Source organism: Galeopterus variegatus, unplaced genomic scaffold (genome assembly GCF_000696425.1).
Source record: "Galeopterus variegatus unplaced genomic scaffold, G_variegatus-3.0.2 Scaffold262, whole genome shotgun sequence".
Classification (NCBI taxonomy): Eukaryota; Metazoa; Chordata; class Mammalia; order Dermoptera; family Cynocephalidae; genus Galeopterus; species Galeopterus variegatus.
In genome coordinates, this window is record NW_007726373.1 from 193,880 (window position 1) to 219,855 (window position 25,976).

Here is a 25,976-nt window from a genome sequence, read left to right on the forward strand (position 1 = left end):
CTTGACCTTGGTGTTATAGCACTGCACTCTAACCAACTGAGCTAATCGGCTAGCCCATACATTATTTTTAAGATAGTAGAATTCATATATATTACTTGCAAGGTATGTTTTTTTTAAAATTAGAGATACAGTCGAATGGATTCAAAATTTAGCCCATAAATTTGGCAAATTCTGAATTAAGTAAGTAGAAGTCAAAGCAGAATTTGGTTTCTCTACTCTGGATCTGGTGTGACATCCTTACCTCTAATGCTGTCTGTGTACAGAGAAATTCTTAGAGGTGAAATTTCTTAAAAAGGTTTAAGTGATGAATATGGATGGTAATTTGCCTTCATGGAAAGTCCAAACTCAAGAAACTGAGCTGGGTTTCTGGCCAAGATTTCAAGATCATCACCTCAGATATGCATGATTACTTGAGCAAAAGGTCAAATGAGAAATGAGTTTTTGTGTGGATAAAAACCAGTATGAGGGTCTCTCTGTCACTTCTCATGGAAAACCCACATTTGATCTGGCCTTTCAGATTCTGACTTGCCTTAGTTGGCTGTGCAAGTTCTCTATGTTTGTAGTGGCATCGGGCCTTCCTCTTACGCAGTGGGGCAGAAATTGTGGTTCAGTAATATCCCATCCCGAGATGGAGTGGAAGGAGAGGTTTGAAGAGATCCTTAAGAACTATTCAGGCACCCTTGTCCTTAATCCGCATGAGAGACTGCCTAGGGATTAACTGGCTATTATTGAACAGTGGTATTAAGTGGCCAATGTGTGAGATTGGGAGAGACACTGGACCATGAAGGCTTCAGTCAGTTTCCATCCACAAATGTTCTTTCATTGCTGTGGCTCTAGGGCACTGAGAAATATTCTATCAAAATTTAAAACTATGGGAAAGTGTTATACCTCTCTCATGCTTTTAAACTTTTATAGGACAGCTGTCTTTTAAAAGATGTAATTAGGATAGTGCTGGTTTTAGGAGTATAGGAAAATATACTCCTAACATAAAATATCCAAACATAAAAAATAGAAGAATTTATCCCATGGTTCATTAAATAACTAAGTTGCTCTTTTTTTTTTTTTTTCAAGAAAAAAAGGTAAAATATACTTCGCGTTTAGAAAGCTTCATTTCTTTTTTGATAACCTTGAGGAAACAAGTATTTACAAAGTTTTATTTCTGATCCAGGCTTTATACTTCAATAAATATTTTTTTGAGTTCCCTACTGTGGCTGGTAATGCAGTAGTAGGCAAGACAGTCTGCCTTCCTGGAGCTTATGGTTCCAGTGCAGGAAGCAGACTGAACACAAAGTGGTGAGAGTGGCTCCTTAAGTAGGACATAATTCAACCTCTGAACACATATAAAGTTATGTATGTTACACTGAGAAAAGGTGCTCTTGAAATGGTACAGCTTTTCAATACTGTTTCTCTTGGTATTTAGCTGGTGAAGCATCTCATATTTACTGTCCATGTTGGGCGGCTGCTGCTTTTCTCACTTGTGGGGTGCTTGGTTGAATTACTGCAATATACCTGGCTCCATCTACACCCATTTGGCATTGCCAAGATTGAGAAGGACCTTGCCCTAGTGCTGTTCTAGTAAAGTTTTAAGAATTTGGCATTTTTCTTTCCCCCTTTTGTTGTCTGACTAATGGAAGCTAAACGTGTGTGTAGAGTTCTTACACAGCATTTACAAAGGTGAGTTTCATACAATTGTTAGCCAGTATACCATTCCTTAAAAGGGGAGTATTTGTCTTCTGTCTCTTGTGAACTTTAGACCTATCCAGTGATGATCTCTGACAAATGCTCCACCGGACTGCTAGGGAAGGACTGGACGTTTTATTTGGTAACAGTATTGACAAGTCTTTAGTTCCCTATTAAGTCTGTAGGAAAAGTAGGCAAAAATTAAATGGTAATAGGTATTGCAGAAACATGACGGGCCTGTGCAGAAATTAGCATCATTCAGTCATTGAGTTTTGACGCTTCAGAAATTTCATTTTCCCGGCGAGAGAGAGAGTGCGGCGCTGGGAGCCTGTGGCGATGGGAGCGCAGCAGCGCTCCCGCCGCGGGTTCGGATCCTATATAGGGATGGCCGGTGCGCTCACAGAGCTCACTGGCTGAGCGCGGTGCAGCCGGTCTCAAAAAGGACAAAAAAAAAAAATTGCATTTTCCCATGTTAACCTAAACAACAGAGAGTGGTTCAGTAAAAGAAAAATGAGTTTAATTGGGAGTATAACATTGCAATGGGAATATTCATGCCATAGTAAACTGTGCGTATTCAGGGAGGAAAAGGAAGACAAAGAATTTTAAGGGAAAAGTGATGGAGGATTACATAATTGTTTTGAGATAATTATCCTTGGTGTGAATTGTGTAGGAGTGGATTCGGCGGGTTTGAGACTTGTTCTGTGCACCTACAAAGGGAGTTAAATACTCGTATTTAGAAAATGAGCAAACAAGGGCCGCTCTTTCTCGCTCCGCAGCGTCTACCCCCCATCTTGATTGCTGGCCCACCCCACATTGCTCTAAGCTTCTCTGGCTGAGATGCAGACTGTGGAGGAGAGCACGGTTGAAAACGGTCTTCGAAGGTCGCCTACGCCAGCTCTCGGCAGGCTCCGCCCAACCGTCGGGATGACTACAGCACCCGACATGCCCCGCGGCCGCCGTGGCTCCGCCCTGCCGCGCGTGCGCGGAGGCCCAGCTGAGCGCTGACTGGAGCGAGCGGCGGAGCAGAGAGCCCACGGGGTTGGCGCTGAGGCAGCCGGCGGGGCGGCCCGCGGGGCAGGTGAGTGCGGTGCGGGGGTCGGTCAAAGCTGGCCCGGCGCCGACACTTTCCCCTCCGGTGGAGGCCGCAGAGCGGCTGTGGTCAGGGTGACTGACCGACGGACGGACGGACGTGCCGAAGGTGCGGGCGGGGGAGAAGCACCGCCTCGGGCCGGAGAGCAGCCGGTCGGCCTCGCTCGCACAGCCGGTGGGAGGAGGCTCGCGCGGCCCTCGGTGTGCGGCGGGCCCGGCCTGCGGGGCGGCATCCCGGGAGCTGGCCACCTCCGCGCTGAGGTGCTCGGGGGCACGAGCCGGAATCCACCCCCTCTGGCAGCTGGGAGCGGTGTTACAGAAAGTGCGCCTGATGAGGGGACTTTTCTTTAAGTATGGCCGCCACGGGCACGTTTACAGGTGCAGACTATTCCTCAGGTTTAACGTGGGGCTTTACATTTAAGGTTCAGATCCAGGTTCTGCACACGCGCTCCGAAGCAGGCCGAGGCTCGGAACGCACTCTGACATGTGGCTGTGTTACCGTTGCGGAAGTTGAGGCGTGCGCTAGCCGGGATCGCGCGGTGAGGTTAGGGTTGGAGTGCTGCACACGAGTCTCGTACTTAGTTTACTGATCCAGGCTGCTTTTTATATAGGAATAAAAATAAAGACGTTTTAATGTTTCTTTTCTGTGACTGGATGACCGTATATCGTAGCTTCACTCTCGTGCTGCACGTGAAATTTGTGGTCGGCTGCTGGGTCTTTTTTGGTTTTTGGTGGGATATTTAGATATGTCCTGGAATGTTTTTGCTCTTCTTTCTTATTCTTTCTTGGTAAATTCAAGTTCCTAATCAGACTCTGAGTCACAAAAACTGAATTTTCAACTTTCACTTCTTTATTTGTAGCTTTTGTGACTATGTTTGTAATTAAGTTTGTAGGTACATGTTTCCTACTTCTTCCTCATCTCTTTTCCTTCCAATTCTCTCTGAACTCTATTACATCTTATTTGTTTTACATATGCATTTGTGTCCTTCATGAATAATTTGTAATTAATTCTAAATATAGGTCGATATCTTTCCTGTCTTTTGATAATCCTGAATGAATATAGCTTTTTCAGCACAGGTTATCGAATTAGCCTAAGCTTTAGTCTTCTTTCCTGACTCTTTTTAAGCATGTAAGTGTGTGATCTGGAGGGAGGAGGGATGATGTGTTTCAGTTGGTCAGATATGGGTAATAGGTGAACATGACTCATGACCAGAACATTAACTTTAAAAGGCTGTGAACAAAAAATTGTTTCAGTATAAAAGCACATACTAACCTTGTGAATTTGGGAACTTCTCAGGTTGATAGAAAAGTGAACTGGGGACACAGAAAGGAACCTGACAGGTTGAAATATTGGGAAAAGAACTCGGGAGATAATCATCTCTTTTATTATACAGCCATCTTTCTGTGCCTGGAGCAGATGCAAGAACACCTTACTGGCTCATAAACTTAAGAAATGTTCTGTGTGTTTGTGTTTTCAAGTTTTCTTTTAGTTCTCAGAGAGGGTTTTGGCAGGAGCCCAAAATTTGTACATTTCATGATTTAACATCTGTTTATTCTCCAGATTGTAAGTAATTTTCCACAGCAGGCATTCATGAGCTCATGCAGACTGTCACAAGGAAATGGTAATAGCACAGAGAGTGGTACACACAGAAGAAATAAAGATCCCGTTTCTTTGCCATCACGTATTGCACATAGAATTTCACAGGACATCTGGATTGGACCACAAGATATGTGGGAGGGGTTAGAACACCAGAGTCCAAGCTTCTACCTGCACTAATAGTCGTTGATACCATTTGTTGAATGCCTTTTGTTTACCAGGCATTTTAACTGTCACAGTGAACTGTAGGTAATTATCCTTCTCATTTTATATATGTGTAAGTTGAGGCATCGAGGTTCAGTGATTTTCCCATAGACACAGTAAGTGACAGGGCCAGAATTCAAATTCAAGTCTGATTTCAAAACTCCTGCTCTTTCGACTGTGCTGTACTACTTTATCAACAAATATATTTGTCTTCCTTATTTAAAAAATATATAAAACTTTCCTGTGATCATATTTCTCCTTTAAATTATTACTGCTTCTTTTCCTTTCTAGACTTGTCTTTAAAAAGCAGATTCTACTCCCTTCTCTTCCATTTACTCCTTAGTTCATTCCAGTATGGCTTCCATCCTTTATTGAAAGTGCTCTCAAGAACTTCACTCAACCATTTATCAAATATCTACTGTGTGTCCATCTTCTAGACTTATAAAGGTGGCTAAAACATGGTTCTTGTTGTGAGGGAGTTTAGGGACTACTGAGGGAGAGAAAGTAGTTCATCTTTGTCAATATGATATGTTAATTGCTGATAGGGCTGTCTCTAGTCCTGGTAGAGGAACACTTCATTGAACAGGTGACACCAGACTGCCAACAGAGAGAAACCTTAAGTTGTTCTAGACAACAGTGTCAGAATTGCGGGCCAGCCCGGTGGCGCACTGCTATAGTGCACCGCTTGGGAAGTGTGGCGGCGCTCCCGCCGAGGGTTCGGATCCCACATACAGACCGGTTCCCACTCACTGACTGAGCGAGGCGCGGGGGCAGCACCGAGGGCTGCGATCCCGTTGCCGGTCCCGGTCTGGTGGCGACACTGAGGGTTGTGATCCGTTGCCGGACACGGAAAAAGACAAAAAAAAAAAAAAAAATTGCATGCTTAGTTGTATACTTATGGGCAAAGCTGTATATTTCCAGCAATAGATGACGTTGTTGAAAGATACAGTGTAGGCTTTAGAGCCTGACAGAAGTGGAAACTGAGCCTCAATCGCTTCTTTGCAATACCTGTCTGGAATGTAATCTCTGTGACATGCAGAGCTTTTGTCTTGTTCACCAACTCACCTGTCTCCTAGAACAGTGGTAGGTGATCAATAAATATTTGTTGAATGAATGCCTCATAGGATTGTTGTGTTCAGCACATGGTAGGTACTAGTACTTTCAGTAGTGGCATATAACTGAAATAATGAAACTGAATTTTCAGTGTGGCTTATGAACTGATTTTGACAGCACCAGCTTTTTGAAAGTACACATATAATTACCTCCTTTCTTTGAAAATTTAGGCTCATTACTTTATGGTCACCATTCATAAATGAGGAGAGAGACATTAACCTCTTCTCAGTAGGGACAGTTAACTGTCTTCACTTCTAACAGTATGCCTCTCTTCCAGTTATATACACATTCTTGCTTTTTCCAAGTGTTTGTGATGTATGTTTTGTATTTGTATTTTTCTCTCTGCTAATGATGTGAATTGTTTTGGGAGGTTAACTTCTTTGGAATCATTAAATAGCCTTATCAATAAGAATAACATCAGAAATGAGATTAAGTGGGGATGGCTGTTGGGACGCAGGCTAGCATGTAGACTCTGACCCAGCTGGTGCCTTTCATTGGCTTGGAGGCCGCCTCTTCAGATGCTGCCATGCCCAGGTGGCTGGACGCAGAGCCCTGGTATAGACAGCTTCCACAGCTGACCAGATCCCAGGTGATCCACACCTCTTCAGCATAACCATGTGGTTGTGGATTCTGTGGCGCCTTTGGCATGACTCAGATGCTGTGCTGGGTCACTTTCCATATTCAGATCCTTACCTGTAGACAGATGAAGAATTAGGTATCCTTCCTGATGATGATGATTGAAATTGTAGACTCAGCTCTTTTCAAGAGCCAGGTGAGAATTTCAAGAAATCACAGACTTTATATTGTACATTAAAGTTGTAAATAAGTTGTAAATTAAAGTGGTTTGGTCAAGAAAAAAAAAATGAGATTGAAAGCACCAATTCATTTATCAGAAGTCTTATTCTTGGAAAAGATCTGATTTCCAATTAGGGCTAAGAGAAGTGCTTTTTTCCTTAACAGTTCCCAGCCTTCTCCGGATATCTAGTTAGCCTTCTAGCTAACATTCTAAAGATGTGAAACAACAGGCAGTTTCCCCCTTCTTGTGTTTGAGCTTCATTTGTGTGACTTGAGGATAGGGTTAAAGTCCACATACCACTTTTTTGTTTGTTTTTTTAACTTTTGAAGACAGTATAGTAGAAACACCAACAACGAAGTTCAAGTTCTGGTTCTACTACTTTAAACTTTGAGAACTTATACTAGTTATATAACTTTCTTTTTTATTTATTTATTTATTTATTTATTTTTAAAAGATGACCGGTCAGGGGATCTCAACCCTTGGCTTGGTGTTGTCAGCACCACGCTGGAATTACTCTTTTAATTTGAATCTTAGGTTGAATGACACAGTGATAGACAGTCATGGCTCCTTCATTAAAACAATGGATTAAAAAAATAATAATAATGAAAAAGAAGAAAAACCATGGGTTAATTCCTATTATCTAGACACTGGAGCTGCTGTTATTTGTTTCTAAAGACCTAATTCTTCAGCTTTTCCTCAGTTCTGTGACCTACCTCTGTCTTTCAGTACATTCCTATATCACATAATTTAAGTTAACCAAAGTCTGTTTTTTGCCTTGCAGCTGAGATTCCCTTAACTCACTGTTACATGACATGAGGCCATGTCACTTTAAAAAAAGTTAAAATATCTGGCAGACTTTAACCTGAAGAGAAGAGAAATCTCGAAGACCTGAAGGTTATTGTCAAATGTCTGAAGAATGTAGTACATACAAAGTGCTCCTAAAAAGACAAAAGAGTAGACATTACTAGCAAACAGATATCTGCTCAAGTTAAAGCCTAAGGCAAGGCTGTCCACGGATGAACAAGCTTGAATTACTCTTTTAATTTGAATCTTAGGTTGAATGACACAGTGATAGACAGTCATGGCTCCTTCATTAAAACAATGGATTAAAAAAATAATAATAAAGAAAAAGAAGAAAAACCATGGGTTAATTCCTATTATCTAGACACTGGAGCTGCTGTTATTTGTTTCTAAAGACCTAATTCTTCAGCTTTTCCTCAGTTCTGTGACCTACCTCTGTCTTTCAGTACATTCCTATATCACATAATTTAAGTTAACCAAAGTCTGTTTTTTGCCTTGCAGCTGAGATTCCCTTAACTCACTGTTACATGACATGAGGCCATGTCACTTTAAAAAAAGTTAAAATATCTGGCAGACTTTAACCTGAAGAGAAGAGAAATCTCGAAGACCTGAAGGTTATTGTCAAATGTCTGAAGAATGTAGTACATACAAAGTGCTCCTAAAAAGACAAAAGAGTAGACATTACTAGCAAACAGATATCTGCTCAAGTTAAAGCCTAAGGCAAGGCTGTCCACGGATGAACAAGCTATCTTGATATTTGGAGATAGATATAGCCACCAAATATATTCAAGCCAACACAAGATAGTCACCTAAGAGGAGTAATACGGGTTTAATAATCTAGTGGGTAGTTGTAATAAGTGATATGTAAAGTTCTCTACATTTCTGAACTGATACTATGATTGAAATCTAAGTCTCCAGACTCCAAAACCTAGAGATCTTTCTAGAATAGACTGTCTTTTCTTTCCCTACTTTTCCAGCTTGGTCTCCTATACTCCTACCTCACAACCTATTTGCTGCTTATCTCTTAGCTCCAGACCTCGCTTCACTCAGTGCCTCACCATCTTCAGGTCTTGGCTCAGATTTCACTTTCCCATTGAGCCTTCCCTGACCATGTTGTAATTTATTTATTTATTTTTTTTTGTGACTGGTAAGGAAATTGTAACCCTTGGCTTGGTGTTGCCCGCACCACGCTCAGCCAGTGAGCGCACCGGCCATCCCTATATAGGATCCAAACCCGTGGCCTCGGTGCTCCCAGCGCCGCACTCTCCCGAGTGAGCCACAGGGTCGGCCCCCACGTTGTAATTTATAATAGCAACTTCCTGAGACTGCCTGTCCCTCTTTCTGCTTCACTTTACTCTGTAGCACTATTTATCACCTGACATACAATATAGTTTCTTATTTTTTTAATCACTTGTTTTCCTGCTAGAATGGTGGATCCTTCAAGGAAGGGATTTCTATCTGTTTTATCTTTTTTTTTGCAGCTGGCCAGCACAGAGATCTGAACACTTGTTCTTGGTGTTGTCAGCACGGTGCTCTCTCAAGTGAGCTAACCAGCCAGCCCTGGATTTCTATCTTTGAGCACTGCTGTGTTCCCAGCACTTAAAACAGTGCCTGGTACATAGTAGGCACTCATTAAGTATATAATGAATAAATGAATTTTTCCTCAACACAGAATCCCCATTGGGTCTGCTTTGTGTTCTAGGATCACAGCCAGCTCATGTTGTCCACTTTTACCTTTTTCCCATTGCTTCCCTTACTGTCTGGTACCTTCCTCTTTTCCTCTTCTCTTTGGATTGCAGCATTTTAGGACTAGAAGTCTGGGATCATCCCCTTTATAAGGACCAGAGATCTCAATATCACATAACCAATTAATGACAGACTTGGGGTGGAGATGAATGGCAACTGACTCTTGGTTTATCTCTTAAATTGTGGTGCTCCTAAATTTTGCTCAGCCCAGGTCCTTGTGCAGAGTATGCATATCCCTCAGTGACTTACTAAGTAAATATCTGTCTCCTTCATGAAGATGTTCCCACATCAACATGTAGTTATCTCTTCATTTCTTTGAACTCTGATTATATTTGTGGTCCATCCTCTTTTTTTCCTTTTTGGCAGGTGGCCGGTACAGGGATTGAATCCTGGACCTTGGTGTTATCAGCACCATACTCTAACCAACTGAGCTAACTGGCCAGCCTCTGTTCTCTTATTATTAATTGGCCTTGAGTTGTTTGTCATTTTGTGTGTCTATATTTGCCTGATCAATGAAATTATAATCCCGTGGGTCAGGGACTAAATGTACCCACCACAGAACCTAGTCCTGGGAGGCAGTACAATATAATGAAGTGCTAGCTGATAGAACTTCTTGCAACAATAGAAATGTTCTTGTGTAATTGTTAAGATTTTTCTTTATGCTATGTGTGTATTTGTATGTGTGTGTGACTAAGTAGTCACACTTATTCCCTCTACCCAGAGATAGTCAGTAAACATTTGGGTGTTCATTTATTAATTATAAATTTTCCAGCTTTTCCACAATGAGCGTGTATAACTTTTAAAGTCATAAAAACTATTGGTCGGTTTGTGGGAGTAGGTATTTTTTATTTTTTATTTTATTGTTTCAAGATTCAAGAACAGGCAGAAGATGCTGTAGGCAAGTGGAGACAGAGTAATAAACTGAAAGTGAGTTAAAGTTTTTTTATAGATGTATATAGCAGAATACATATGTATTTAATTTTATGAAATATGTATGTTTTTTAAAAGTTGCAACTTTTATTTTTGTAGATTATATTTTTTCACATTGATTTACATAGTATAAGCAGTGTTTTAACATTATATTCACCTGTATTGGGAAGAACCAAGTCCTCTGCAAAGGCTATAGGAAGATTTTGTTAATCTATAGATGCCATCAGAAAACAGGCACAAGCATTTTAACAATATAGGATATTGTGTTTAGGAAGTGGAGATATAAGATGAAATATTAATTATACTAAATTTAAAAGATAATCTGGAAGTTCACTCAAACAAAAAATCCAAATTACTTTGATTAAATGAAAGATTATTATCTAATAAGGTAACCTGGGAGTTTATAGATTATTCCACTTGGCTACTGTAGTCAGAAAGACCAACAAATGGGTGAGGCATTGTTGAGAAATATTTTGGAAAGAAAACACTATCCCATCCTTTACTTTTTATTTTTATTTATTTATTTTTTGTCCTTTTTGAGACCGGCCGCACTGCACTCAGCCAGTGAGCGCTGTGAGCACACCGGTCATCCCTATATAGGATCCAAACCCGCGGCGGGCGCGCTGCCGTGCTCCCAGCGCCGCACCCTCCCGAGTGCACCACGGGCTCGGCCCCCATCCTTTATTTTGAATTAAGATGGCTCTGAGGTTAGAATTCTTTGTGTTTTTCTGGTACAACACAGTTTCCTCTAGTTTCTGGAAGAGGACAAATAAAATAAGCATAAGAGTTAGCCTTTATCACTATCTACATTATATATAAATTAATGTGCAATTTATCATGTTAAATTAATCTAATATAATGGAATACTTTATTTTACTTATAGTTATTTTATATAAATATTCCATTATATAAATAAATAATAAGTAAAGTAAAAAATGGAATATTTTACATGGTAGAATACAGATTCCTCTAGTTTCTAGAAGAGGACAAATAAAATAAGCATGAGAGTTAGCCTTTATCACTACCTGACGTTATATATGAATTAATGTGCAATTTATTATATTAAATTAATAATTCTTAACTTTTTTTTTTTTCCTTTTTTTGTCTTTTTTCGTGACCGGCAATGGATTGCAACCCTCAGTGTCGTGCCCGTACCGGGCCAGGACCGGCCACGGGATCACAACCCTCGGTGTTGCTCCCGCCCCTCGCTCGGCCAGTGAGCGGCCGGTCTGTATGTGGGATCCGAACCCTCGGCGGGAGCGCCACCGCGCTTCCCAATCGGCGCACTATAGCAGTGCGCCACCGGGCCGGCCCAATAATTCTTAACTTACGTAATGGATTTGTCTCTCTGCCTGACCAGAATAAAAGCTCCCCAGGGACAGGATTTTGTTTTGCTCACTGTTTTACCTCGGTGTCTACCACAAAGTAAACACTCATTTATGTTAAATGAAAGAGTAGTACCTGCCACATGAGGTCAGTGAAAAAAAGATTAGGATTCATCAACCTGAAAAAGTAAGGGTTGAGAGGAGACTGAAATTTAAAATGGCATTATATCAATAGCTACAACATACTGAGCATTTTCACTTACCTATTGCTGTGTAGTAATCATCCCAGAGTTTAGCAGCTTAAAGCAACAGTCTCTCAAGGGATGATTTGGCTTAGCTAGGCAGTTTTTGCCTGGGATGTCTCAAACAGTTGAATTTAGATAGGGCTGGAGTCATCTACAAAGTTTCCTCACTCAGCGTGTCTTGGGGTTGATGGTGGCTGTCGACTATATCTCACCTGAGACTGTTGGCCTGAACACATGACCTCTCCATGTGACCTTACCTACCTCACAGTCTGGGAGATGTGTTGTAAGAGCTAATGTCCCAAGGGAACAAGGTGAAAGTGAATAGCATTTTTATGACATAACCTCAGAAGCCACATAGTGTCAATTCCATGTTATTCTCTTGGTTGAGGCAGTCATGGAGGTTTGCCTGGGTTCAAGTGGAGGGAATATAGACCCCACCACTTAATGGAAGGAGTGTTGATGTCACATTTTTTTTTTTTTTTAAAGATGACCAGTAAGGGGATCTTAACTCTTGACTTGGTGTTGTCAGCACCATGCTCTCCAAGGTGAGCCAACTGGCCATCCCTATATAGGGATCCGAACCCGTGGCCTTGCTGTTATCAGCACCGCACTCTCCCAAGTGAGCCACGGGCTGGCTTTAAGTTTATTTCGTTTTCTTCTTTTTTGGCAGCTGGCCAATATGGGGATCCAAACAGATGACCTTGGTGTTATAAGGCTGCGCTCTAACCAACTGAGCTAACTGGCCAGCCCCCATCTCACATTTTAAGAAGAGCATGTGGGACAGGTTGTATTGTATTGGCCCATCTTTGGAAAATAGGATCTCCACGCCAAGTATGTACTAGGGTTTTAAGTACTTTTTCACTTACTCTGCAGATATCTATTGCTATCCTAATTTTACTGATAGGGAAACTAAAGTTATGAGAGATCAAGTGTTTTACCCAAAGGCCGCACAGAGCAAGTTGTCAGACCCAGGCCTTCTTGCTCCCACTGTACTATGTGTAAATAAGGTGAACATAGATTTCCTCACCAAATCCTAAAATATGAAGGAAGGTATATTTGTGTAGGTACCTCATAAAACAGGAAATTAAGTATCTCACAAAACAGGTGATCAACAGGTAGATGGCAAACATTTTTTGAATCTCTGTTAAGTACTAGGTGCTGGAGAGGATTCATCCCTTGAGCTTTCAGTCTATTAAAAGAGATAAAGCACACACATGTAGTTGAATGAAGTAAAGGTCAATAGTGGCAATAGAGAGGGACAAGTAAATGTTGAGAGGCAGGACTAGGGAAAGCTTCACAGAAGCGCCGCTTCAGAGCTGACAACTGAAAGATGCATAGAATCTGGATATTTGGAAATGAGAGGTGGCCTTTTTTTTTTTTTTTTTTTTTTTTAAAGATGATCGGTAAGGGGATCTTAACCCTTGACTTGGTGTTGTCAGCACCACGCTCACCCAGTGAGCAAACCGGCCATCCCTATATGGGATCTGAACCTGTGGCCTTGGTGTTATGAGCACCGCACTCTCCCGAGTGAGGCACAGGCTGGCCCGTGAAGGTGGCCTTCTAAACAAAGGAAATAATAAAAGTAAAGAGATGTGTTGAGGTGATAGTGATCCAGTTGGCTGAAGTATGGAGAAAATAAGAGCCAACTCAAAAGGTGGATTGGGGGACTGTGTAATCAGAGCTGTGCTTCAGGGGATATCAATCTGCTGTTTATTTAACATGAGTGGAAAGATAGTCTTGAGGCAGAGAAACCTGTTAGGAGATTTTTTTACAGTGGCCCAGAAAAGTGGCAGTGGAAATAATAGAGTATTTTATAGGTAAAATCAGTAGATTTTGCAACTGACTCAATGTGAGAATAAGAGAAAAGTACAAGCCAAAAATTACCCTAACCCTTAGAATCTGAGTGTCTTGAAAGAAGAAATAGGAACACACCGTGCCAGTGCCTCAGGGCCTGCCCGGGGACCCTAGGTATGGAGCCGTGGACCGGACCCCCCCACAACCAGGCACACCACCAGCGCCAAGGAGCATGCCAAAAACATCATCTCCATGTGGGTGGCCCACCACAGCCACCACAATAACCGTGGCTGCCGTGAAAGCGGCTAGACACCACAACCACCACACGAATGGTCCGCCAGCCACTGGAGTGCATTGACACAAGGAGAGTCACCAGCAAAGATAAAGAAAAGAAGAGGACGTCTCTCTCCACAAAGCCCATTCCACAGTGACAGAAGAAGCATCTGCTCTACGATAATATTGAGGGACCCGATCACACCTCTCAGCATTGGACAGATCATCTAGGCAACAAATAAACAGAGTAACCATTATTCTTTCAGAAGGAGAAAAGAAATCTAGGGTAAATAGAGGGAGGAGAAGGGAGGGAAAGGGGGTGGAGCGAGATTGGACAGGGGCATAAAGAATAATTACGGTTTGTAACAATGTATATGCTAGTAATATTGATTTGATCAACACATCTCAATGTTGAACCCCCAAAATATGTATAATCAATTTTGATTTGATAAAAATTTAAAAAATCATCTGGAATGAAATAAAAGGTACACTTGAGAAATACAGATTTTGATGTGTTATGGAATAGTCAAATGAAGCTATTCATCAGAAGGTTGGAAATAATTACCTGTGCTGTCATAGCTAGAGATTTGTAGCTTATTTGTTTGGCAGTGATAGCTAAATCTCCATTTGGAATAGGAAGGCTCTTACCAATAGGGATCAATTAGGAGTGGATTAAAACTAATTGGGGAATGTCTTTTTTGGGGTGTCTGGAGAAAGAAGAGTCAGTAAAGAAGCAGTTAAGTTGAGAAGAAAAACCGATCTGGTCGGTGCCCCCACAGCAATAGGAAAACAATTTCAAGAAACAGAGATAAGTTAGCAGAGTCAAAGGCTGCAGGGAGTTTGAGGAAACGAGGCCACAGGAAGAAGATTCCATATGATGACTAGGAAATCACTGGAGACCTTAGAAAGAGCAGTCTAGGTGGTGAGAGAAGCTATGTCAAAAAAGCTTAAGGAGTAAGTTGATTGATGAGGCACAGGTGCAGAATTCTACATTGCTTTTGAAAAATATGGCAGTAAAGCAGAGGAAAAAGGTAGAAAAAAAGGGTAGGCTACTTGTGTGGGTTTGGGGGTAGTTGCTGTGTTTTGGTTTGTTTTAATTAAGGATATAGGAGATCTGAGTATATGCACTGGACATAAAACCAGGGGAGAGGAAAATACTGAAGGTGCACAAAGGAAGGTACTATAAAGGAAGTAGGATGAAAGGTTATCGTGGGTGGAGAAGTTAACCTGGGAAGGGAGAACACCACCTTCTCTTCTGCAAGGGTGGGTAGAAAGAACAGGTGAGGCTGGCTGGTTAGCTCAGTTGGTTAGAGCATAGCCTTAAAACCCCAAAGTCATGGGTTTGGATCCCTGTGCCAGCCACCAAAAACAGAAAACAAACAAACAAAAAAACAAGCAAAAAGACTAAGCATTTTTTGACATGGAGAAGGAGGAAGTTGAGGGAGCTTAAGCCTAATAACCTCAACTTCTTTAAGGCTTGAAGACCAGCCATCAGCTGCGAGTGAGTTGCAGCAGAAAGCAATTGGGCATCAGAATTGGGGGAAAGGCTTGAAAGTAGCACTGAAGGAAATATGATGTAAAGTCAGCTAGAGATGAGTGAAGGTTGCTGAGCATTAGTGAAAATAAATAGCATGTGGCTTGTTCCCTGACTTTGTCCAGGAGGAATATGTGCAGAGAAAACAATGAGAGGAACTTACATGGGGCTGGATAAGGCAGAAACTTCAGTTATTAGTTCAGGATTAGTTCAAAAAGTTAGTGTAATTCGCACAATGTAGGAGTTAAGTGTATGTATCTGATTGCTTAAATCAGCAGAATTAAGTATGAAATATAAAGAGCTACCCCAAAAATTTAGATTATTTTATGGAAGGTAGGCCCACCAAAAAAAAAAAGTTTTGATCTGCCTAAGCCTAAGGTTCACAACAGCAGGAGGACAACCTCCTGTGACATCTCTCCTGGGATTTCTGTTGGTAATGATGCTGGTCTGAGTATAATCCAACTTGCCTGTTCCTATGTTGTTTCCATGTTTTTGATTCAGTTTCAGGTTGGAATAGTGGAAATAGGAGACTTAGCTCCTTGTCTGACTGTGTCACTTACTGTGTATGTGGCTTTAAATTACTCTTTTGACCTTTCACCCCAGTTTCTTTTTTTGAAAAAAAATGAGAAGGCGATGAACTCAAAGGATTCTTCTAAATCCGTCATTCATGACTGTTCCAAGTCCCTTTGCCCTGCACCCCAGTACTGAAGAAGTTAATGATCTCTAAATATAGGTTTGGTTCTGTTAGAGAAATTCATGTGCTCTTTTTTTTTTTTTTTTTCCTTTTTGTCTTTTTTCGTGACCGGCAACGGATCGCAACCCTCAGTGTCGCGCCCGCACCTCGCTCAGCCAGTGAGCGGCTGGTCTGTATGTGGGATCCGAACCCTCGGTGGGAGCGTCGCTGCGCTCCCAAGCGGCACACTGTAGCAGTGCGCCACCGGGCCGGCCCGTATGTGCTCTTGTGATATGGGAATTCTCTTGCCGGAGACCAGCTCCAGTCGAGTTGGGGGCCCTTGAAAAAGGGGTGAGGAGTCAGCGAAAATAACAAACACAGGCAGAGACCTCGGTTCCTTTGAAGCATGTTCTCACCCTGTGGGCTGTCAGTGCTGTTGCAGCTAAAGCAGCTGAAGCAGCCTTCAGACTGAAAACAGTATTTTTATTTGTTACACAACACGGGGGTGTTAATTTGGGCATTTTAACTTTACATAAACCTTTAAAATTATTAAACCAATAGTTAAACGGAAACTTTTCTTAAAATTACGTCAGTTCTCATAAAATTAATAATCCACAAGGTTAAATAAAACTCGGTGGTCAGCCAATTCTTTCTGGTGATTATATCTGTTGTGGTCGATTAGTCTGTGACTCGCTGTTCTTGACGTTTTTCACCATTGTGTTTCTCTTCTTCTTGCCTTCGTGTTAACCTTAAACTTATTACTACCAGCAAGCATAAATTATATGTCTGACTCAAAATTGAGATGGCAGTGATTGCGGTTACAAAGTGTTAAACAAACTTTATATATATTTTTAACTTTGATTTAATGATTCTCATATTTCTATAGGCAAGAACCTATTGTTCATTTGGAAAAGGAATAAAGGATATTTGAACAGCTTTATCATGTGTGTACTTAATAGTAACGGCTGTGTGGCCCAATGTAAAGTGTCAAACTGCACAGCACCATCCCTCGCAAAACCAGGTGCATTCAAAATTCCATCTATAATCTTTATCTTTAGGAGGGAAAGTTGTGCATCATATGTTTTTGTCCCAATATCTTACTAAGATGTTTTTATTTAACTTAGGACACCAATGAGTAACAGGGTTTCTACGTATTCTTTCTCATAAATTTAATTCTTTCTGTAGTATCTTTTTCCATTAATTCCAACCATTCTCTTACCATTAATGTAATCCCCTGTAAATGACATTGCCAACTTAAGTCATATTTAGGACGTCCCCTAGGAGGGTACCAAATTTTTCCTTTTCCAATTTTATCTTTTTGTCTCTTTTTTCGTGACCGGCAACGGATCGCAACCCTCAGTGTCGCGCCCGTACCGGACCGGGACTGGCAACGGGATCGCAACCCTCAGTGCTGCCCCCGCTCCTTGCTCAGCCAGTGAGCGGCTGGTCTGTATGTGGGATCCGAACCCTTGGCGGGAGCGCCGCCGTGCTTCCCAAGCGGCGCACTGTAGCAGTGCGCCACCAGGCCGGCCCTCCTTTTCCAATTTTATAACCCATATAACCATTTACCCAGATGGTGGGAGGAGGATGGGAATTTATTTATTAATTTCTTCAGTAAAAACAATTGCTCATGGCTACTCATAAGGTGTTTTTAAAACATCTGTTGGTGTAATAAATTGACTCAAAAGGGACAATTTGGAATTGTTCAATCTTCCCGGCTCTTTTGTGGGATAATCCAATTTTATGACAACAACTGTTTGTGTGTCATTTTTTGCATCTTTTGGAAACTCAGGAAACTGCCAAGCTGACCAAAACATCAAAAGAGAAAGCGAAAGCAGCACCACTATGCTGAGGCAGAGATCTTTACAGTGAAAGCAAGTGCTGGTAGCCATGGCCCTGCCAGCAGCTCTCCCTCCGGGGCCTTGCCAACTCGGAAAGGGCAGCCCAAGCTATTCTTTTCAGGACCCCGCCATGGCGTGGATTGCGCCATTCTCTCCTAACTTACCATTTAATTTTGAATTTTCACAAAAATTGATGTTTTTTAATACAGTTGCTTTGTGTTTTAACCCTGGCTGGCTCTCAGTAGGCCTTATATCCCAAGTCAAGATATTTTGTTCTGCACGTACACAGGTATCATGGTCTTTCCTGGAAATTGTCCTGCAAAATTGACAACTATAGTTGTGCTAGTCAGTGTGGTATAGTGGAACTGCTTAGAAGTCAGTCCTGATTTACTGACCGTTTGATATGGGCAAGATGCTTTATCTCTCAGGTGGTTTTCTCAGGTGTAAAATGGGGATATTGTATGTGAGTGCTTAGCAGTACAATAAATGCTCAATAAATACTACTATTCCTTCTTTCCTAGGTACCTACCTTCATCCACTCACTGACACAAAGTAAAATAGGATCAGATTACCATTCTTTACGGTTATTATATAGGTATTTTCATATCTGCAAATGAAAAGTTCTCAGTAATTAATTATATAGATGGTATGCCAGATAGTTTGTTGACTTCTATGGTTTAATTATATGAGAAATAGGAACTATATTTATTATCTCCTTTTAAGTGCCCTAAGCTCCTACGTTAATATAAAACTTTAAGGGCTAGCTAGTTGCTCAGTTGGTTAGAGCGCCGTCTTGTAACACCAAGATCGTGGGTTCAGATCCCTGTACCAGCCAGCCACCAAAAAATATATATATGTGTATAAAACTTTAAATATAAATTTCTCAGTGACCTTTTCTGTCAGTCAACCCTCAAAGAGCTTTATTTTCCTCAAAAACTTTCATCTGCTATTTTTTCAGAGCTACCTGAATGTTGAGCTGCAGTTAGCTAACCAGTATTTGTTTCATTTTTACTCCCAAGGGGGTTGGCCTCCCCCTCCCCCAGTGATGGGAATAACAGATGGTCCACACAGTTACCTTGCTTTTGCTTTCCTTATCACCACTCAGAGATTGCCAGACTGGAAATATTAGGGGAGTGATCCTAGGAGGGACTCAGGTAAGTAACCAGAATACGTGGACGATTGTTTATTTTACACGAAGACCTAGAGGGGATGGGCATAGTTATGAGTGTGAGCAAGCCCACTTCGGAGAGCTGCACTTAACTGGTACTGCTGTGCAGGAAGGGGAGGCCCGCACCTGAGCTCGCTCAATTCTAGGATGAGGTTTCTGTTTCTCTCTTCTGTGTTTTCACCCTCTGTGTTCTTCCTTACATTATCACGCCCAAATCATGCCTAAAGGAACACTATCTCTGGTTACAAAGAAAATATTGACTCAGGGAAGGGAAAGCAGCCCCAGCTGCAAACCTTTTAGGAGCAGGAATGGAACTCATGGTGGAGTATGATTATTGGAGTTGTTTTGTTCTTCTGCTAATTCCAGTTGGGGGGTGGTGGAGAAATTTGGATGATACAGTGGGTGTTCACCTCAGTTGTCTTTTGACACTAAGGGAGATATAAAGGGCGATGTGAATATTAAACATTTTTAACAAGAGTGACTGGGGTGACTGGAAGGGGAACCTGTTCTAGAAGTGCCACCAGCTGCCTTATCATGGAGTTTGGCGGGGGGCCAAGTTTCAAGGCTTTCTTTACATACTGCTGAGTAATTGCCTCATTTAGCAGCATGCTGTGAGAGAAAGCAGGTAGGTTCCAAGATCCATAAGAAGTATAGTATGGTTGGAGCATACAGCCTATTGAGGGCTTGTGAGACTCAGTAGGTGTTGAGGGATGAGGCTGCAGAGGCTAGCAGGGGCTGTTAGGTCATGCAGGGTCTTATATAACAAGTTAACAAACTTTGACTTTTTCCTAAAAGCAAAGAGAAGAAAAAAGGTTTTAAGGAGGGGAAGGAAATGGTCAGTTGCATTTTAAAAGGATTTTTGTGGCTGCAGGGTACAGAATAGATGGGGGAAGGTGCAAGACTGGAGGCAGAGGTCCCAGTAGAGAGTCTTGTAATAATCATGCTGGGGAGAAATGATGACAGTTCCACTGGGAAGCAGCAACATGTTGTAAGAGAAAAAGTTTCAAAAAACATTAGGAAAGGCCTAATCATTGAGGGGGAGTGACGGATAATCCATTAAACACGATGCTGAAGTCCTGACTAGAGAAAGAGTGGGTAGGTTGTAATGGCAATTTCCACTGGAAAGAGGATCAGGTTCCTGAGGGAAGATGATGAGTTAATTTGGGGGTGTGGTAAATTTGAAGAATGTGGAGGAGCTATCCAGTGGGCAGCTGGATGTGCAGGTCTGAGGTTCAGAGAGAAATGTGTTTTAGAGATAGAAATCAGAGCTGGCTGCCTGTAGGTGTTGATTGAATCCATGAGGGTAAATGAGAAGCTCCAAGAAAGTGCAGAGAACTAGAGGAGGGTCAAGGACAAACATTAAGGCATTTTAAGAACAGGCAGAGGGAGGAGGAACTGGGAATGGAGACTAAGAAGCAACAGCCAGAAGGCACAAGGAAAACCAAAGGATCATAACATTTAGATACTCAGAGAAGAGAGTGTTTCAAGGAGGAGAAAGTGGTTACAGAGCTGCAGTGCTACTGAGAAGTCAGGTGTGGTGAGAACGAGTGTATTCATTGGATCTAATGAACTTCATTTGTGCTGGATTGACTCTTTGGATAGACCAAGCATGTGCTGGGGCATTAATAAAGCAGAGACACAAAATAAAAAGAAAATAGAAAGAGGAATGGGTAAAGGGACACGAAAATGAATTACAGTGTATACCGAGAAGTTAATATAAAATAAATAATAAATAAATAAAAATAATAATAATAAAAACGAGAGAAAATAGAATTTGACATTGGCCATTTCATAAAAACATAGCAAGTCATCTTGGGGAATAAAGCTAAACTGTGTTGAACTTCCTCATACTCATTTTATTTTTATGTTGAATTAAATGGGGGTCACCCTAATCTCTTTTGTTCTGTGGTTTTCATTAAATTAAAGGTCTTTAAAATTGTTTTCATGATTAACTTTATTTATTTGTTTGAATGGGTAATGAATTAACATAGTTCAAAATTCAAAAGGTACAAAAGGGTATTAAGTAAAAAATCCCCCTGCCACCCAGTTCCCCTCACATGTAGCTTTTTATATTTTATGTGAATATTCCCCCCTTTTTTGCACGTTTTCACATTCTTCTCATTGTTTTGCTCCTTGCTTTTTCCACTTAACAACATATCTTGAAGATCATTCCCTATCAGTCGTAAAGACCAGACCCATTCTTTTCAAAAGCTGCACACTATTCCATTATATAGATTAATTGTAATTTATTTAACTGGTCCCCTATCAGGGGATATTTAGGTTTTCTAACATTTTGCTTTCTTTTTTTTTTTTTTTGTCTTTTTGTCTTTTTCCATGTCCGGCAACGGATCGCAACCCTCAGTGTTGCCCCCGTACCGGACCGGGGACCGGCAGCGGGATCGCAACCCTCGGCGTTGCTCCCGCGCCTCGCTCAGCCAGCGAGTGGGAACCGGTTTGTATGTGGGATCTGAACCCTCGGGCGGGAGCACCGCCGCGCTTCCCAAGCGGCGCACTATCCAGTGCGCCACTGGGCCGGCCCTTAACATTTTGCTTTCACAATGCTGTAGGGAGTTACCTTGTATATAGGTCATTTTGCTGAAGTGTAGGATAAATTTCCAGAAGTGGGAATTGCTGGGTCAAAGGGCCTCTAAACGTTTTATTTAGCTCTGCTTATTAGAGTTCCTGGCACTTCAAACCATTATTTATTTATTTATTTATTTATTTATTTATTTATTTATTTATTTATTTATTTTCCTTTTTATTTATTTATTTATTTATTTATTTATTTATTTATTTATTTATTTATTTATTTATTTATTTATTTATTTATTTATTTATTTATTTATTTATTTATTTATTTATTTATTTATTTATTTATTTATTTATTTATTTATTTATTTATTTATTTATTTATTTATTTATTTATTTATTTATTTATTTATTTATTTATTTATTTATTTATTTATTTATTTATTTATTTATTTATTTATTTATTTATTTATTTATTTATTTATTTATTTATTTATTTATTTATTTATTTATTTATTTATTTATTTATTTATTTATTTATTTATTTATTTTCCTTTTTGTCTTTTTTCGTGACCGGCAACAGATCGCAACCCTCAGTGTCACACCCGTACCAGACCGGGACCGGCAATGGGATCGCAACCCTCGGTGCTGCGTCCGCACCCCGCTCAGCCAGTGAGCGGCCGGTCTGTATGTGGGATCCGAACCCTCGGCGGGAGCGCCCCCGCGCCCCCAAGCGGCGCACTGTAGCAGTGCGCCACTGGGCCGGCCCTCGAACCATTTTTTAAAGTTTTTTTTTTTTTTTGCTGGTTGGTACAAGGATGGAACCCTGGACCTTGGTGTTATCAGCATCATGTTTTTAACATATTGAGCTAACTAGCCTGCTCATATTAATTTCTTATATTACCTTCAACATGTATATATTTTATATATATATATTTTTTTAATGGTTGAAATCATGTATTATCTTCATGATAATGACTCAACTTTTCTTCTCTTCCCTCTTCAACCCACTCCAACTGGACTTTCACCATTACTATTAAAATTAAAAGTTCTTGTAAGGAGGACCAACAACCTCCAGCTTGTCAAACCAAGGACCAGTTCTCTGTCCTCTTAATGCTTGACCTCTATGTAGCATGTGACATTGATGATTACTCTTGTGCTCCTATAACAGAATACCACAGACTGGATGATTTATAAAAAACAGAAATTTATTTCTCACAATTCTGGAGGCAAGGAGATTCAAGATCAAGGTGCCAGTATGTGGTCTGGTGAGGGGCTTCTTGCTGGTCCTCATGGCAGAAGGGCAAGAGAACCAATTCCCTCCATCCAGCACCTTTACAAGGGCACCTGATCCCATTCACAATGGAGGAGCCCTCATGGCCTAATCACCTCTTAAAGGCCCCACTTCTTAATACTGTCACATTGGCAACACCAGTATTTTGGAGGGGATACATTTAAACCATAGCATTCCTTTGGAAACACTTCTCTTGTTTTTTTACAACATCAGACACTACTGGTTTTCCTTCTATTTCATGAGCCACTTCTCAAATTTTATTTCCTTCCTCATTTTCTGTCTAACTTCTAAATGATGGAGTGATTTGGTCGTAGGCCCCCTACTCTGCATTCTCTCTTTGATGATGACATCTAGTCCTGCTATATGCTGATGACTCCCAAATTCATATCTTCAGTGAACTCCATGCCCTTATATACAATTGCCTACTTTACTCTCCTCTTAGGGATCTAACAGGCATCTCTACTTAACATGGCCAAAGCAGATCTCTTGATTTCTGACTCCCCCGAAATCTCTTCTCCCCTAGTCTTCCTTCATCTTGGTTAATGGGACCTGCACAGTTGCTCACATCAAAAACCTTCAAGAGGGCTGGCCCGGTGGCGCACTCGGTAGAGTGTGGCGGCGCTCCTGCCGAGGGTTTGGATCCCATATAGAGACCGGTCTGCTCACTGGTTGAGCGCGGTGCGGGCGCGACACCGAGGGTTGTGATCCCATTGCCGGTCGCGGTATGGGCGCAACACCGAGGGTTGCGATCCCATTACCGGTCATGAAAAAAGACAAAAAAGGAAAAAAAAAAACTTAAAGATCTCATTAATTCTTTCCATTATCTGCCTTTGCACCTCCAGGTTATATCCAGATTCTAGTTCTCACCATCTCAACAATTTTAGTCCAAAATACCATTTCTCACCTGGGCAACTATAATAGCTTCCACTCTTAACCCTTCTGTAATTCATGCTTCACATAGCAGCTAATGTGAGTTCTCTAAACACCTGTCAGATCATGTCATTTCTCTGCTCAGAGCTCTTCACTGATGAGGTTCTTCACAGTGGCTTCCCATTACACTTAAAATAAATCCAGAATCTTTGCTATGGCTGTAAGGCCCTCTATATTCTAGTACTTACTTCCAGTGTTACCTACTACTTTCTCCCTCATCACTTTGCTTGGGCTGCTCTTCTAGATCTTTCCAGAGCTGGCTCCTTCTACATTATTCTGATGTCAGCTGAAATGTCATCTCCTCAGAGAGGCCTTCCCTAACCACCTATCAAAAATAGACCCTCTGCCCCTTCCTGTCACACTGTAGCCTATTCTGTTTTAATTTTTTCATAGCATGTACTATTACTCTTGTTTTATTCATTTACTTATTTATTGTCTGTTTTCTGTCACTAATAATAATAGCTGTCATTTATTAAGCACATACTATATGCCAGGTATTGTGATAAGTATTTATTTACATTTCCTCATTTAAGCCTCATAAATGGCAGATATTATCCCCATTTTACAGTTGAGGAAACTGCAGATTCATGAAAGAAAGAACTTGGCTATCTTGCCTTACTGCCCTATCCCTAGCACATAGAACAGTGTCTGGCACATAGTAGTTATTCAAAAATATTTCTTGATTGGATTGATGAATGAAAACTCCAAAGTTTGTATCTCTAGCTCTGACATCTCCCCAAAGACGTAGACCTGTACATCCAATCACCTACTTAACATCTCCACTTAGATTTATTTATTTATTTATTTATTTATTTTCAAAAGATGACCGGTAAGGGGATCTTAACCCTTGACATGGTGTTGTCAGTACTACATTCTCCCAAGTGAGCTAACCGGCCATCCCTATATAGGGATCTGAACCCATGGCCTTGGTGCTATCAGCACCACACTCTCCCAGATGAGCCATGGGCCAGCCCTCCACTTGGATTTCTAATAAGCATTTAAATTACCTCAAACTCTTAATTTCCTTCTATCCCAAACCCTTATCTTTTCCAGTTTCTCTCATATTAGTAAATGACATAATACACCCAAGATTTCAGACCAGAAACCTAGGCCTCGCTTTGGATTGCTCCCTTTCTCTCGCTCCTTTTCTCTCACTCCCTTTCTCTCACTCTCTTTCTCTCATTCCCCACATCCAACCCAGCAGCAAGGCTGGTTGATTTTACCTCCAACTGTGTCTTGAGTCCATTTACTTCTCTTCATGTCCACTCTCAACACTTCGGTCTCACGCTCCATAATCTCTTTCACGCACTTCCAGACTTGTCTCCCTGCATCCACTCTTGTCTCTACAAGCCATTCGTCATGTAGCAGCCAAATTGATTTTTTAAAACATGTTAGATCGCACTACCACCATGTTTAGGATGCTTTTGTGGATTCCCATTGTCCTTAGAATATAAATTCTTCACTGTGGCCTGCAGCCCCTTGGTGATCTGGGTGCCTCTACCTCTCCAATATCATTTTACCACTATGTCCCTTGTTCATTATGTTTCAGTTACACTGGACTGCTTTCTGCTCCTCCAGGGTCTTCCTCACCTCAGAGCCTTTGTTCATTGTCACACACACCCTCCACCGGCTTTATTGAGGTATATTGACAATAAAAATTGTATATGTTGAAGGTGTACAAAATGGTGATTTGCATATGTATACATTGTAAAATGATTATGACAACCAAGTTAACACATCTATTACCTCATATCTATTACCTTTTGTGTGTGGTGAGAACACTTAAGATTGATTGTTTCCGTATCTTGGCAATTGTGAATAATGCTGCAATGAACATGGGGGATACTTCTTTGAGATACTGATTTCATTTTATTTGGCTATATAGCCAATATTAGTCCATTTTATGCTGTTATAACAGAATACCTGAGACTGGGTAATTTGTAAAGAACAGAGGTTTACGAACGATTCTGGGACAGCTGCATCTGGCGCAGGCCTCAGGCTGCTTCTACTCATGGCGGAAAGCGGAGAGGTCTCTGACCAAACTATTCTATTTTCCCAAAAAGTTTAATTTACATACTGTAAAATTCACTCATTTTAGTGTACAGTTCTGCAAGTTATTTTTTTTTAAGATGACTGGTAAAGGGATCTTAACCCTTTACTTGGTGTTGTCAGCACCAGGCTCAGCCAGTGAGTGGACCAGCCATCCCTATATAGGGAACCGAACCCATGGCCTTGGTGTTATCAGCACTGCACTCTCCTGAGTGAGCCACCGTCCAGCCCAAGTTCTGCAAGTTCTGACAGACACATATGAGGGGTCTTCAAAAAGTTCGTTTAAAGGGGCCGGCCCGGTGGCGCACTGGATAGTGCGCCGCTTGGGAAGCGCGGCGGCGCTCCCGTCCGAGGGTTCGGATCCC

At 41.2% G+C, this 25,976-nt stretch overlaps 1 protein-coding gene across 4 annotated transcripts in view; it reads left to right on the forward strand.

Moving 5' to 3' along the window:
* Window positions 1–2,675: 2,675 nt before the first annotated feature.
* Window positions 2,676–25,976, forward strand: part of SGSM3 (small G protein signaling modulator 3) — a 43,950-nt gene continuing 20,649 nt past the window's right edge. For all 4 annotated transcript variants that reach the window (XM_008566675.1, XM_008566678.1, XM_008566676.1 and 1 more), the window contains exon 1: window positions 2,676–2,758. The gene's annotated coding sequence lies outside the window, so the exon portion shown is untranslated. The remainder of the gene's footprint in view (window positions 2,759–25,976) is intronic.